The following is a 12,988-nucleotide window of genomic DNA, read 5'->3' as shown; positions in this document are numbered from 1 at the left end:
TCTGTCCCAGAGATCATAGAATGGAAAGATCTATTTAAAAAAAAATTTTTTTTTTAGATTTGAAAATTTTTATTTAATTAATTTATTTAGAATATTTTCCCATGGTTACATGATTCATGTTCTTTCCCTCCCCTCCACTGGGTTTTACATGTGTCATTGATCAAGAACTATTTCTATATTATTAATATTTGCATTAGGGTGATCTCTTAGAAACTACATCCCCAATCACATCCCCATCGAATCATGTGATCAAGCAGTTGTTATTCTTCCGTGTTTCTACTTCCTTAATTCTTTCTCTGGATGTGAATAGTGTTCTTTCTCATAACTCCCTCAGAATTGTCCTGGATCATTGCATTGCTGCTAGTAGAGATGTCCATTACAATTCGATTGTACTACAGTGTATCAGTCTCTGTGTACAATGTTCTCCTGGTTCTGCTCCTTTTACTTTGTATCAATTCCTGCAGGTCTTTCCAGTTCACATGGAATTCCTCCAGTTCATTATTCCTTTCAGCACAATAATATTCCATCACCAACAGATACCATAATTTATTCAGCCATTTCCCAAAGGGCATCCCCTCATTTTCCAATTTTTTTTTCCACCACAAAGAAGGGAGCTATAAATATTTTTGTAGAGGTCTTTTCCCTTATTATCTCTTTGGGGTATAAACCCAGCAGTGGTATGGCTGGATCAAAAGGCAGACAGTCTTTTAAAGCCCTTGGGCATAGTTCCAAATTGCCATTCAGAATGGTTGGATCAACTCACAACTAGGATAGAAGAATTTGGAGTTGGAAAGGACCTTAGAGATTATCTAGATTATCTAATCAAATTTCTTCATTTTACAAATGAAGAATCTGAGGCTGAAAAGGGTTAAGTGATTTAAAAAGAGGAGAATTGATTTGGGGGAGGGAATCTTGGATCAGGAAAGAAGATCCTCTTTAGAGAAGGAGATCCTGGTGAAGGGGGAGGGGAAGAGCTCCAGAGGCAGAGGGAGGGAGTTGTCTGAGAGATGTACTCCAAATTAAAGAGCCTGTCTCAGGGAAGAGGAACTAGAATGCGAACAAGGAGCAAGGAGTAGGGGAGGAATCCCAGCACTAAAAGGGAAAAAAATGGAACTTTTCACTAGGGGCAAACCAGACCAAGGTAGGTCCCTTCAGACGGTGTCTCAGTTTCCCCATCCCGTTATGACCCTTTCCCCCAGTTTATAAACCCCTGACTGGTCCTGCAACCCTAGGGATATCTTGGTGCTATGAGCATTCTCTACCTGCCTAGTTTCCCCCCTTCAAGCTCAGGCCTTCTCCATAGTCAAAGTCCCTCAAAACCTTCTAATTCCCACCCTCGTAGAGCATTCTGGGAAATGCAGTACACCTCTGTGGGGTGGTGCTGCCCAGTGAATCTATTCTACTGATGAGGGGGACTGCATATCCCAGAAGTCCCGGGGGAAGCCCCGGGGCACGCTGGGGGCTGTGGTTCTAGTCCTCCGCAGCCGCCCCAAAGGATGGGGACCCAGGCTCGGAATGGGGAGGTAGGACTGAAATTGTCGAATCCACATCGTAGGGTTTGGGAGGGGGAAAGGGGGGCTGGTCCAGGGCCACGATTGGCTGCTGAGACGAGATGTGGGCGGAGCCTGGCGCGGCGGGGCGAGGCGCGGAGCTGTTCAGAGCACCTGAGGTGCTGAGTCCGAAAGAGGCTCCCGGAGCGGAGCCGAAGCTGAGGCCGCCGCTGCCGCCGCCGCCGCCGCCGCCACCGCCACCACGGTCACCCGCGGAGGGATGGGACCCGAAGCAAGCTGAGCTACTCCGCAGCCTATGAACTGACCGTCCTGTGGTATCGGAGAAAGGGGCGCCCGCCCACCCGCCAGGTGAGTGTCCTGTTCACGAGCCGCGCTCACCGGGCGGAGATGTGGCTTGGGGAGAACCTGCTCCAGGAGCCACCGCCCGGGGTTGAACTGGCGTCCGGGGAGCGGACGGCTGAAGCTTCCGAGCCCCCCCACCCCCACCCCAGCCCAAGCCCGAAGCCAGCCTCTCCTGAGGAGGGAGGTGGCCCAGAGACGCGAACCCCCATCTCAACCAGACAAGGAGACCCTTGCCTCCTTTAGGGTTCATTCGAGGGGACCTCACCCCACCCCCACTTGCAGTTTCTCTGGCTAAGGGCAGGACAGCCAGGAGACCTCCCAATCTAGCTTAGTTGGGGGGAGGGGGGAGGCAGAGGACCCCAACCTCCATCTAAGCTCACCTGGAAAGACGAACTGCAGAACTCCCCCTGCTCCAGTCCTCTTCTGTGTATAGGGATAAGGGAAACCCCAGCCCCCCACCTCAAGGGTTCTCTATCTGGGGGCAAGGGCGGCTTAGAGGCTCATTAAAAAAAAACCCAACCCCCATCTCAGCCCACCTGGGAGGAGGAGCTGCGGAACTTTCCCCCGCCCCTTTTCTGTTGAAGCATGAGGGGTGCCCCAGGCCCCATCTGGGGCTCCTCTGCCTGGGGTGGCCAGGGGTGATCAGGAGACCTCTCAGGTTGCTTTGATGGAAAGGAATCAGGGGACCATCAATTCAGCCCTCCTGAAAGGAGAAACTGAGGGACCCCCCACCCTTGTCTAACTCCCAACTTGGAGCTGCTCTATCTAGAGAGAGGAATGGCGGTGGGATATAAGGAACAACCCCCTACTCTCCTGCTATTTTGTGTATGGCTGTGGATGGGGAGTTGTTCCCGCTGTGAATGGGAATGGAGGACTGCTGAGAGGAATTTCACATTTCCACCTCGAAGCTTCTGTTTTGGACTATGGGACTGAGGAAGACCTATGCCCCCCTTCTGAGTTGCTCCATGTTCAAGATAAGGGGCTGAGAACCTCGTTCCTCTGCCTGAGTTGCTTTGTTTGTTCTTTGTAGATTGTTATGGTAGGGTTAGGGAGACCCCACATATGAGAAATACTCTTGTCTATGGGAAGGGAGAGGAGGACCACCTTCATCGGAGATTCTTTTGCCTTTTTTGAACAGGGGTGGGGAGGACTGAAGGGCATCCTGTTCTTCCCACCCTCAGCTCTATCTGGGCGTGGGGCTGGACATGGAGAGGGGTTCTTCCATTCTCCACATCAGAGCTCGCTTACTGCCTGGGGCTGGGGCGGGGGGTGGAGACAAGCCTGAGGAAGACTGAGGGGACCCGCCCCCCGCTTAGAATCTGCTGGGTCCGAGATCCGAGATGTTGAGAATGGGAGGGCGGGGAGGCTAAGGAGACTCCGCCCCTGGTCGCGGAGGGTCCTTTTCAACCCCAGTCCCCCATAGCTCCCAGACAACTCTGCTATCGAATCCTCGACCAGCTTCTCTTTGGGATGGAGGAGCCAAGCACTTGTGGGCGGGGCAGAGGTGCAGGCTTCTCTCTTTCTCTGTCTTTCTCTGTCTTTCCAATCCCACCCCCTACTTCTCACCCCCCTCACCTCCTCTGGGCTGTGGAGCATGTGTCCCAGGCCCCTTAGCTACGGCTTTTCTCGTTGCCAAGTGCCTGAGGTAGGAGCCTACTGGATGTTGGGTAGGGGAACATCGTTTCTCTCGATGCTTAGACTGTGGGTGGATGCTCCTCGGAAGACCAAAGCTGATTCGTGCCCCTCTCCTAGTGGTCCATCCATTCTGGGTTAGCTGAAGCAACTGGGGTCCGCAAGACAGCCCCCACCCCACCCCTCCAGTGCATTTGAGAGGGGAAGAAAGGAACCCTCACTTGGGGGGATGTGTTTAAGGCCAAGTGGGGAGTTACGTGCCAAATTCCTTTTAGTGCTTTCCCATTAGGCTTGTAGGCTTTAATGCTTCGGGCTTCATAAATCAGAGTCCAGGGATAAAAACGCTAACAAAAACGAGGAAACCAGTTGAGGCCTTGCAGTATTTATTTGAATTGGGGTTTCTCCTTTCCGAGAGCTGAAGTGGGTGGTAAATGATCAACAAACCATATGCTTCTAAGCTGGTCCAGACATAATAGGTTTAAGAGGTTGAGGTTTTTTTGCTTGCTCTCCTGTGCCTGGAGAATCATGTTTTCTCTGCTGCATTTTAGGCACTCGGCAAAGAAACGCTGGTCCTAAGGAAACTCCGAAATGGGCAAACTGCCGGTGTTGGGCTTGCAGCATGAAAATTAAGTTTGAGCCTAAAACGTGCCTTAAGCAAGGCAAAAGGAGACAAAAGCAGACTCATATTCCCCCTCCTGGCTTCTGCAGAAGAAAAGAGGGGGAAACTAGAGAGGGCTGCTGAGCTCAAACAAAACCATCAAATACAATCCAATTAACCCACTGACATATGGCCTGAACTCTTCTCCATCCCTCTTTTGCTTTATCTAAAGGGATGTCCTATTTGATCATTTCTAAATGTAGGTTTTAGAGATATTATCCAAGTGAACTGGAAACAAAGGTATACATTTTTATTTCCTTGAGGGCTGGGAGAGGGGAAAAAGCAGCACCAACACTCACTATACCAACACATCTCTGCAGCTCTACTGGACTGGTTGGGTAATGAATTGTTGCAAATCTCATTAAAGCAAAAGGGAAGGCAGATCAAACATCTTCGTTATTAAAGGCAGCCGATAATTTTAGATTAGCAGCTGTTTTCACTGGGCTCTTTTTAATGTTTCTTCTTCTGTCAGCCATTTTTGATCCAATTGTGATCTTTTTAAAAATTCCTTTCTGTATTTTTTGTTTGCCTTTATATCAGCACAGCAAGGAAGAAATGTTTTTTGTTTGGATGTATATGTCTTTAAGACTTATTGCACAATTCATACATTGGTGTCGCTTCTCTTTTTATTTCCTGTTTATTCAGTTTAGCTTACTGTATGGAATTAAGGAGGCAGCTAACATGTGCCTCTCCATTTTTCAAGCTAAAATGATGGCTTTCTGGGTGTCAGACTGATTCAGATTTTTTAAACTCTCTAATATAAAATATCCTTCACTTTACTCTCCCATATAGTTCTTTTGTGTTCTGAACAGTGGCCAAATTTGTTGAGACTTGTGGTTTGACTTTATGAGTCATGTGATTTGCAAAAAGCTGAACTGGAAAGCCCCTCTTTCCATGTTATCTTTCATTGGAACACATGTAAAAGATTCATTTGACTCCCATATGCTTAACTGAGGATATTTCCTGGTAAATGGCTTGATCCAAAGGAATCACAGTGGAATGTAAGTTGCTGTTAAAATTCTGCAAAGCCATCCAGCTTCCTCCAGGTGTAATAATCCCAGGACTTCTCTCCTGACTCCTTGCCTCAGTAATACTTTTCACAACAGTAATAAGGCAGTACTAGGGACAGTGATTAATCACGGATGATTCTTTAGCTTGGCCACTGAATTGTTTTCCCCCTGTGAATTCATTAAAGGGAGTACATTGTGAATTTGATCCTTGGGATTCTGGTACAGGAGGAAGACTGGTGAGATTTTTGCCTGAATGAAGTTGGTAATTGCAAACAATAGGAATCAATAGTGTGAAATGACCACCAAAATGTTAGTGGTAATCTCTAGAATGAGAAAGGAGATTGCATCACTTACTGTAACCTAAATTGGTCAGATTGCATCTGGACTATCACATTTATTTCTGGACTCATTTTAGAATGGACATTAACTAACTGGAGTATATCCAAAAGAGGGTGACCAGACTCATGAGGGGACTTGAGACCTAGCAGGATGTGGTGGAAAAAACAGGGAAGATTCAGGCTGGAGAAAAGAAGTTTCAGCAGAGACATTTTGAAACATATGAAGAACTTTCCTGAGGAAAGGAGAATTTTACTTTGACATTCCTTTCCATTTAGTTTCAGAGGGAAACTAGAACCAAGGAACGAAGAAGTATAATTTTAAGGGGAAAGTTTTCAGTTCAGTGTTGTGAAGAATTTACTAACAATTAAAGCTGCCCCTAAATGGACTAGAATACCCTAGAATGAATGAATTCCTATCCTTGGAGATTTTCAAACAAAAATTAAGTAATTATACATAAAAAATGTTTTAGGGAAAATTCTGCAACAAGGAGGGATTAAGTTAGATGATGTCTGAAGTGCCAAGATTCCACCTGAATTATACTTTAACAGTTTGTTGTTGGAAATTAAAACCCTAGAATACTAGTGTACCTGTTTATTAATTAGATTTCTAATAATAAAATATATGATGACAAATAACATATTAATAATACAACTGCAAAATACCCATTGACTATGCTTTTAATTTCCCTCCACCCACCCACCCCCAAAAAAGATTGTTAATGGGATATAGGTATTATTTAGCATAGCAATGGGCTTGGAATCAGGAAAACTTGAGTTTGAATCCTGCCTCAGATTTTTAGTACCCATTTGGCTCTCAGTAATCACTTGGCCTCCATCAGCCTCAGTTTCCTCATCTATGAAATGGGAATTATAATAACACCTGTTTTCCAATAATGCTGTGAGGATTAAATTTACAAACATTAAAGTGCTATATTGTAGTCCTCCTTTTATGCTGGCTTAGCCATGCGACCTTGGGAAACTTCACTTCTGAGCCTCAGTTTCCTTATCTGTCAAAAAAGGAGACTGGACTAAATGATCTTTAAGTTCCCTTCCTGTTCTTCACTTATGATCTGTGAATAGAAAATATAACCACAAAATATTTTGAAAAAGAACAGAGCACCTGTGTTAGTCTTTTAAAACTTCTTGCTACCCAATATTTGCAGTGATCCTTGCTGGATTGGAGTTAAACCCAAGCCATCCAGCACCAGGCTTTCCTAGAAAGGAAAAAAAAAAGATCTAAGTTAAAGAAAAGAATAATTCTGTCATGACTACCCAAGGAATCATCCCGTTCAAGGATTATTATTATTTTCCTTCTTCTTCCTCCTGGTAGCCTATTGATTATTTCATCTCTCATTACCCCCCTCTAAATAGAGGGTAGAGGAAAGAAATGGGATTGAAGTCATTTGCTGTTCAATTTGGAGAACTGATTCAAAAACTGGCTGGAATGAGGTATTCGGTAGATTTCTTCTATGAAAATCAGTGATCCATACTAACCTTATACTGTGTAACTGAGCCTTTGCTAAGTGATAAAGCAGAGTATCCCAGTCAAAAAGAGCTCCAGCTCCGAGGTCTATAGCAGCTTCCATACTGTTGACTGTCTCTGGGCTTTGGTGTTATGACAAGACATTCTTGATTTATGTCCTGAATGGAGAATAGGTTAAGAGAGATTCTGGGTGTCCCTCAGAAAACCATGTGAGCCCACTCTTTTAGGATTGTTTTCAGCTATCAAGCAATGTTACAGAAAGAGGCTATGGAGACTGAATGTTACTTTCTATCTGCTTCAAAATGAACAAACCTCCAGAAACTCTGCAAAATGGAAGCTACTGAAGAGCATTTATTTCTGTGGAAAGACAGCTATGTCTGTGTTTACATAAATTTCTACTTTAAACTAAATTCTGCCCAGATAAGCCCATAAATTACAAAAGTTGGAGATATGTTTACTGTGCAGCTGACAGAGTTAAGATGGTCTTTCTAAAAACTGTGTTCTGGAGCAAGAATTTGACTTTATTGATTGATTTTGGGCTAACAATATTTGGGGGACTGGGGTGTGGCAGAAAGGAGATGAATTTATTGCCAATTGTACTATAATCAGTACAAACTCTGCTCCTCTCCACTTTTCTATTCTAATAATTTTTTTAAGAGAGGCTACTTTATAGTTCCCTGCCTTCCCTTGGAAATGATGGGGTAACATTTGAATCCATTTACACAGAAACCAGTAATAAACTATGTGCAAAGCTAAATAGAAGCTCATACAAACTTTCCTCTGAGCTAGTCTCTTCTTTGATTTTTCTAAAAACATGTTCCTGAATTGAAAGTCTAGAAAACACTGGCCTAGGTTATTGATAGGAGACCTAGGTTATCCTACTAACTCTGCCACAATTTATGGTGGGATTTTAGATAAATGCTTTGGCTTTGGGGGGAAGATTCAGTTGTGGCTCAATGAAACCTGTCCTGTTCAAGAATGCTTAGAGTACAAGCAAAAATTTATGCAGTTGTGAAGATTTAAGAGCTCCTCAACAGAAGGGAGATGGGCAATTATTAGGTATTAATCTTACTTTGACATCTTTGCGATTTTTATCAAACTCTGTGACTCAGTATTACAAGATAAAAATATGACAATCTCTCCTTTGCCTTTTGGCTGCATATAAGAACACCAGAGCTAAATTATCTCATAAAATGAACCACCTGCTGATACCAAGCAAAGATTGTTGCTCTCTTTCTAGTTCCCCACATGAAAATTCCATCACTTAATTTTCCTTATATTCACATCAGAATTATACTATGTCTTTCATAATCTTATTTGATCTTCTTATTGTGATAGTTTCACCTAAGGATTTAATCAAGCACTTGTAAACATTGTAAGGCAGACAGCAAAATGAATGAACAGAAAACCTAGGCAAATTCCATGCATTAAAAAACTACTCGTTGCCACTGGCTGTATCAAGAAGCATGTCTCTATTGTAAACCTATATGGAAAAGATTAGCCAAATCATAAAATAGACTATTGGTCAAAGTCAGAATTGATCAATTCAGCATTCACTCTTGGCTTTGCAATTATTCGATCATCTTGGCCTTAGATTTCTTTGTTTTGGCGGGGGTAGGAGGAGGTCATTTTCAAAACTTCTTGGGAGAGACCACTAGTTTTTCAGTGATGGAATCAAAGGTAACAGGATGAGCATAATATAGCACAATCTCTTAGCCTTTACACGCTGTGTATTCATTGCAGGCTTACTTAGCAAATTTAAGAGCATCCTGAAATGTTCACTCTGCTTCCCTGTGGGTATAAGGGTTATTCGACCCAACAGCCAGTAAACAGTCTAGAGATGTACCAAGTCCAATCAATAGATTTGATTTCTTCCAGTCCACGGCCTGGGCTCTATGAATGTAAATTTCATACCAATCATTCCCTTTCCCCACCATGCTATGCCAAACACAAACCATAGATCAGTTAATCTGGTCTATCATTATGAACTCTATCTATGTGAAAGGATATTTTTCTTACCTCTAACTTTAAATTCAAATGTTAGCATTCAGTAAGCATAAACACTGCTCAATAGTAGCAATATACATTTATATCTGTTTGAGGATTTGGGGAGAAATTTATATTCCTATCTGAAATTCATTGTCACTTTCTTGGAGTTCAAAGGTTCTTGTTCCTTACTTTAACTTAAAAGTAGATGATCTCTTTGATTTCTTAATAGCCTTTATTTTTACCCTTCCTAGCCAAGAGCTTACCAGCCTCCACTTTCTTTTAAATTCTTGTTTGCTCTTGGTCATAGATCCTTCAAAGGAAAATTTTAACGTTATCCACCCCCTAATATTATCCTCCAAAAGATAGGACTTAAATTCTTTGAAAATATGCTGAAATAAGGTGAGAGAATCCTCCCTTCAAAAAACTGATGATGGAGTACCAATGTAAATTTAATTATACTGAAGTGATAGAGGGGTAAGCCCCTGATAGCAGAGAGGAGAAACAAGAGTTAAGGATACAAAGTGAAAGATTTCCTCAGCATTCTTTATCTGGTCAAATGCAATCTAATATTATACATTCAATTAGAGAGGATAAGAGGAATCACGGGATCAGAAATTTTGAACTGGAAATGACCATAGAGGTGTCTATTCCAACCCCTTAATTTTATAGATGAGGAAACTCAAGCCCAGCCAGGTCAAAAGACAAATACCTGATGCCACAATCTAGTAAGCATCAAAGCTGGTATTTGAACCCAGTGCCTCCAACTGGAAAGCCAGGGTTCTTTCTATTCTACAACCATAATAAGCTCTTTTCATTAATTCATACTCATATTTGAATCTGTTGTCATTGTGATAGATCCACTGGACAAACTGAATAATCCCTCAATGATTCTTCCTAACTTGATCAAAATAGCTAGACTATTGACTCATACCATTGAGGTATGGGTTACATAAAGGGAATACTCAACTTCTATCTGAAACTGGAAGAAAAATAGAGAACTCCAAATGGAGGCATGTACCAATGGGCATTCATGAAACTATCTCTCAATTTATAGGACAGTTGAGAGCTAAGCCATCATCAACCTTTATACACAAACAAATCCTTATACACAAAAATATGGAGGAAGTATAGTACAATGGAAAGAGCCCTACCCTTGGCATCAGAGGACCTGTGTTCAAATGTTGCTTCTGATGCATAAAATCTCTATCTTTGGAAAAGTCACAATATCCATGGGCTTTAATTTCATCTATAAAATGATAGAGTTGTACTAGATGTTCTCTAAGGTCCCCTTCAGCTCTAAATCTTGATCTTTCTTAACATGTCATCCTTCCAAAAGCTTTGTTAGCTGACTACAAAATTTTATCATTCTTAGATAGCAAATGAGGAAAATGAAATTTGGCTCATTCTTTCAATTGAAGATTCTGATGATGATGGTCAGTCAATACAGGGAGTAGAGGTTATCGATATGAGAATTGGTTGAAGGAATTAGGGATATTTAGGCTGGAGAAGAGAAGACTCAGGGAGGTTATTTTAGCTATCTTTAAATATTATTCTCTTTAAGTTTAGCACAATGCAAGAATTCGATTTTGCCTGAATATTTAAAAAAACCAACTTCTTAATGATTAGATGTATCCTTAAATGGAATAGACTGCCTTGGTACATCATGAATTCTCCTTAACTAGAAATCTCCAGGAAGAGGTTAGATGACTACATAATGGCATGTTATTGAGAGGATTCTTTTTTCGGGTAAAGTTGGATTCTTTGTCTCTGAGGTCCATTCCAATCTGAATTTCTTCATGATGGTACTTATAACTTAACCTCATCAGTAGTAAGTTTTATTTCCCAGATGGAGACAATTATTCAGGAAACCAGTCATCTATACAAAATTAAATGCTATTCTTTAAGTCTCCAGAAACAACAATGAATATTATCTTGACCAAAGGAACATTTATAAAAAAGGAATAGTGTCAGTCATTATTACTTAGAATCCTATCACAGCACTGGTGATACCTGAATTCAGACAAAGGATTTCAGACCATCTTTCTGTTCCTCAAATAGATTCAAGAACTAACATCATTGGTTACCCTGGTCTCTGTCTGATACCACATGCTGCCTTTATGTAATCATAATTTATTGCTAGTGATGAGAAAACTACATATCCTCTGAGCTGCCTTTAGCACAGTGCCTGGCACATTGTTTTGTTCATTTGTTTTTCAGTTGTGTTCTACTCTTCGTGACTCCATCTGAGGTTTTCTTAGCAAAGATCCTGGAGTGGTTTGCCATTTCCTTGACTAGCTCATTTGACAGTTAAGGAAACTAAGATAAACAGGATGAAATGACTTGCCCAGAGTCACACAGCTAGTGTTTGAGGCAGGATTTGAACTCAGGGAAATGCATCTTTCTGACTCCAGACCCAGCACTCTATATGCTGTACCACCTAGATGCCCTGTCTGGCATAGAGCAAGCACTTAATAAATTCTTCTTGACTTGATTTGACATAAGCATGTGACTAAATGTATGCTTTAGTTGATTAACAAATGAAATCTGTGGTTGTGAAACTCCATCTAATCCACTCTATCCTGGGCCAAAAGTTCCATTCGTCCTCTTCTTTATACAATGATGAGTTTATGTTACAGAAATCTCTATCACAATTAGAAGTTTTAGCAAAGAAAGTAAAAGGTAGTTCAGGCATGAAGAGCAACTAGGTAAGATGATGGATAGAATGCCAGATCTGGAAACAGAAGGTCCTGGGTTCCAATTTGGCTTCAGAGATTTCCTGGCTGTGTGACCCTAGGCAAGTCACTTAACCTCCATTGCCCAGTCCTTATTGCTCTTCTGCCTTTGAACCAATATTTAGTATCAATTCTAAGATGGAAGATAAGGATTTTTTAAAAGTATATTAAACATGACCTTTCAAAAATGCTTCTGTCTATAGAGAGCTATTTCTCAAGTTCCAATGGGACTGGGAGAGAGAAAGGACAGCAAAGAGAGACAATGTAAAATAAAGAGTCCCAGATTTGGAAGCAAAAATTGTTCATTTAAAGCTGAGAGAGACCTCAGAGACTATCAGTTCCAATTTCCTCATTTTATAGATGAGGAAACTGAGGCTGAGAGAGGTTAGACAACTTGCCTGTGGTCACACAGCTAATAAATATCTGAGGCAGGATTTGAATCCAGATCTTATTGACTCCAAAACTCTATCCACAAGTCCTAGAATCTGGGTTTGAATACCATTAAAGGTCAACTGTCTTCAGCTCTCTATTTCCTCATCTTCAAAATGTCTGATAGGGAAAAAGGCCACAGTTATTTAAGAAAATGATTTTAATTATCTCTCCTCTCCTCTCTCCTTTTTTCCCCTATTTTTTGTCCATCATCAAAATAACCAGTAGCTAGTTTCTGATCTGCATTTCACCATGATTCACATAATCTCAATAGGACTTGAATTATTCCTTTTTTATAATAATTAATCAACTCATCAGAAGCAAAATTTCACTAATTAAGCTTTGGATCAATGGCATTTGTTGCAGACTTCCTCCTAGCATGTCATAATCCTAAGATTCTTTTTTTTAAACCCTTACCTTCTGCCTTAGAATCAATACTGTGTATTAGTTCTAAGACAGAAGAGTGGTAAGGGCTAGGAAATGGGGGTTAAGTGACTTGCCTAGGGTCACACAGCTGGGAAATGTCTGAGGTCATATTTGAACCTAGGACCTCCCATCTTTGGGCCTGACTCTCAATCCACTGAGCTACCCAGCTGCCCCCAGGTTCTGTTTCCTTAACAGTGACAGACTCCTGAAAAGCTTCTTAACTACATTTTATCTTTCTTTTAAATAATATTTTATTTTCCCCATTACACATAAAAACAATTAGTTTTAACATTCATTTGTTTAATTTTGAGTTCTAAATTCTCTTCCTTCTTCTGACTCCCTCCCTCCCTCCTTGCTCATTATTATTTACAGCACAGTACAATCCCAATCAGATGCCACAACTTGTTTAGCCAGTCCCCAGTTGATGAGCATCTTCTC

At 41.6% G+C, this 12,988-nt stretch overlaps 1 protein-coding gene across 2 annotated transcripts in view; it reads left to right on the top strand.

Moving 5' to 3' along the window:
• The first annotated feature begins 1,426 nt into the window (after positions 1 to 1,426).
• The window catches only part of SMPD3 (sphingomyelin phosphodiesterase 3), a 288,206-nt gene continuing 276,644 nt past the window's right edge, over positions 1,427 to 12,988 (top strand). Inside the window, exon 1 of one of the 2 annotated variants that reach the window (XM_016427761.2) lies at positions 1,427 to 1,859. The gene's annotated coding sequence lies outside the window, so the exon portion shown is untranslated. The remainder of the gene's footprint in view (positions 1,860 to 12,988) is intronic. The other variant, XM_056810121.1, reaches the window with a different exon arrangement.

This window comes from Monodelphis domestica, chromosome 1, assembly GCF_027887165.1.
Source record: "Monodelphis domestica isolate mMonDom1 chromosome 1, mMonDom1.pri, whole genome shotgun sequence".
NCBI lineage: Eukaryota > Metazoa > Chordata > Mammalia > Didelphimorphia > Didelphidae > Monodelphis > Monodelphis domestica.
This window is presented reverse-complemented; position numbering and strand designations above follow the sequence as displayed.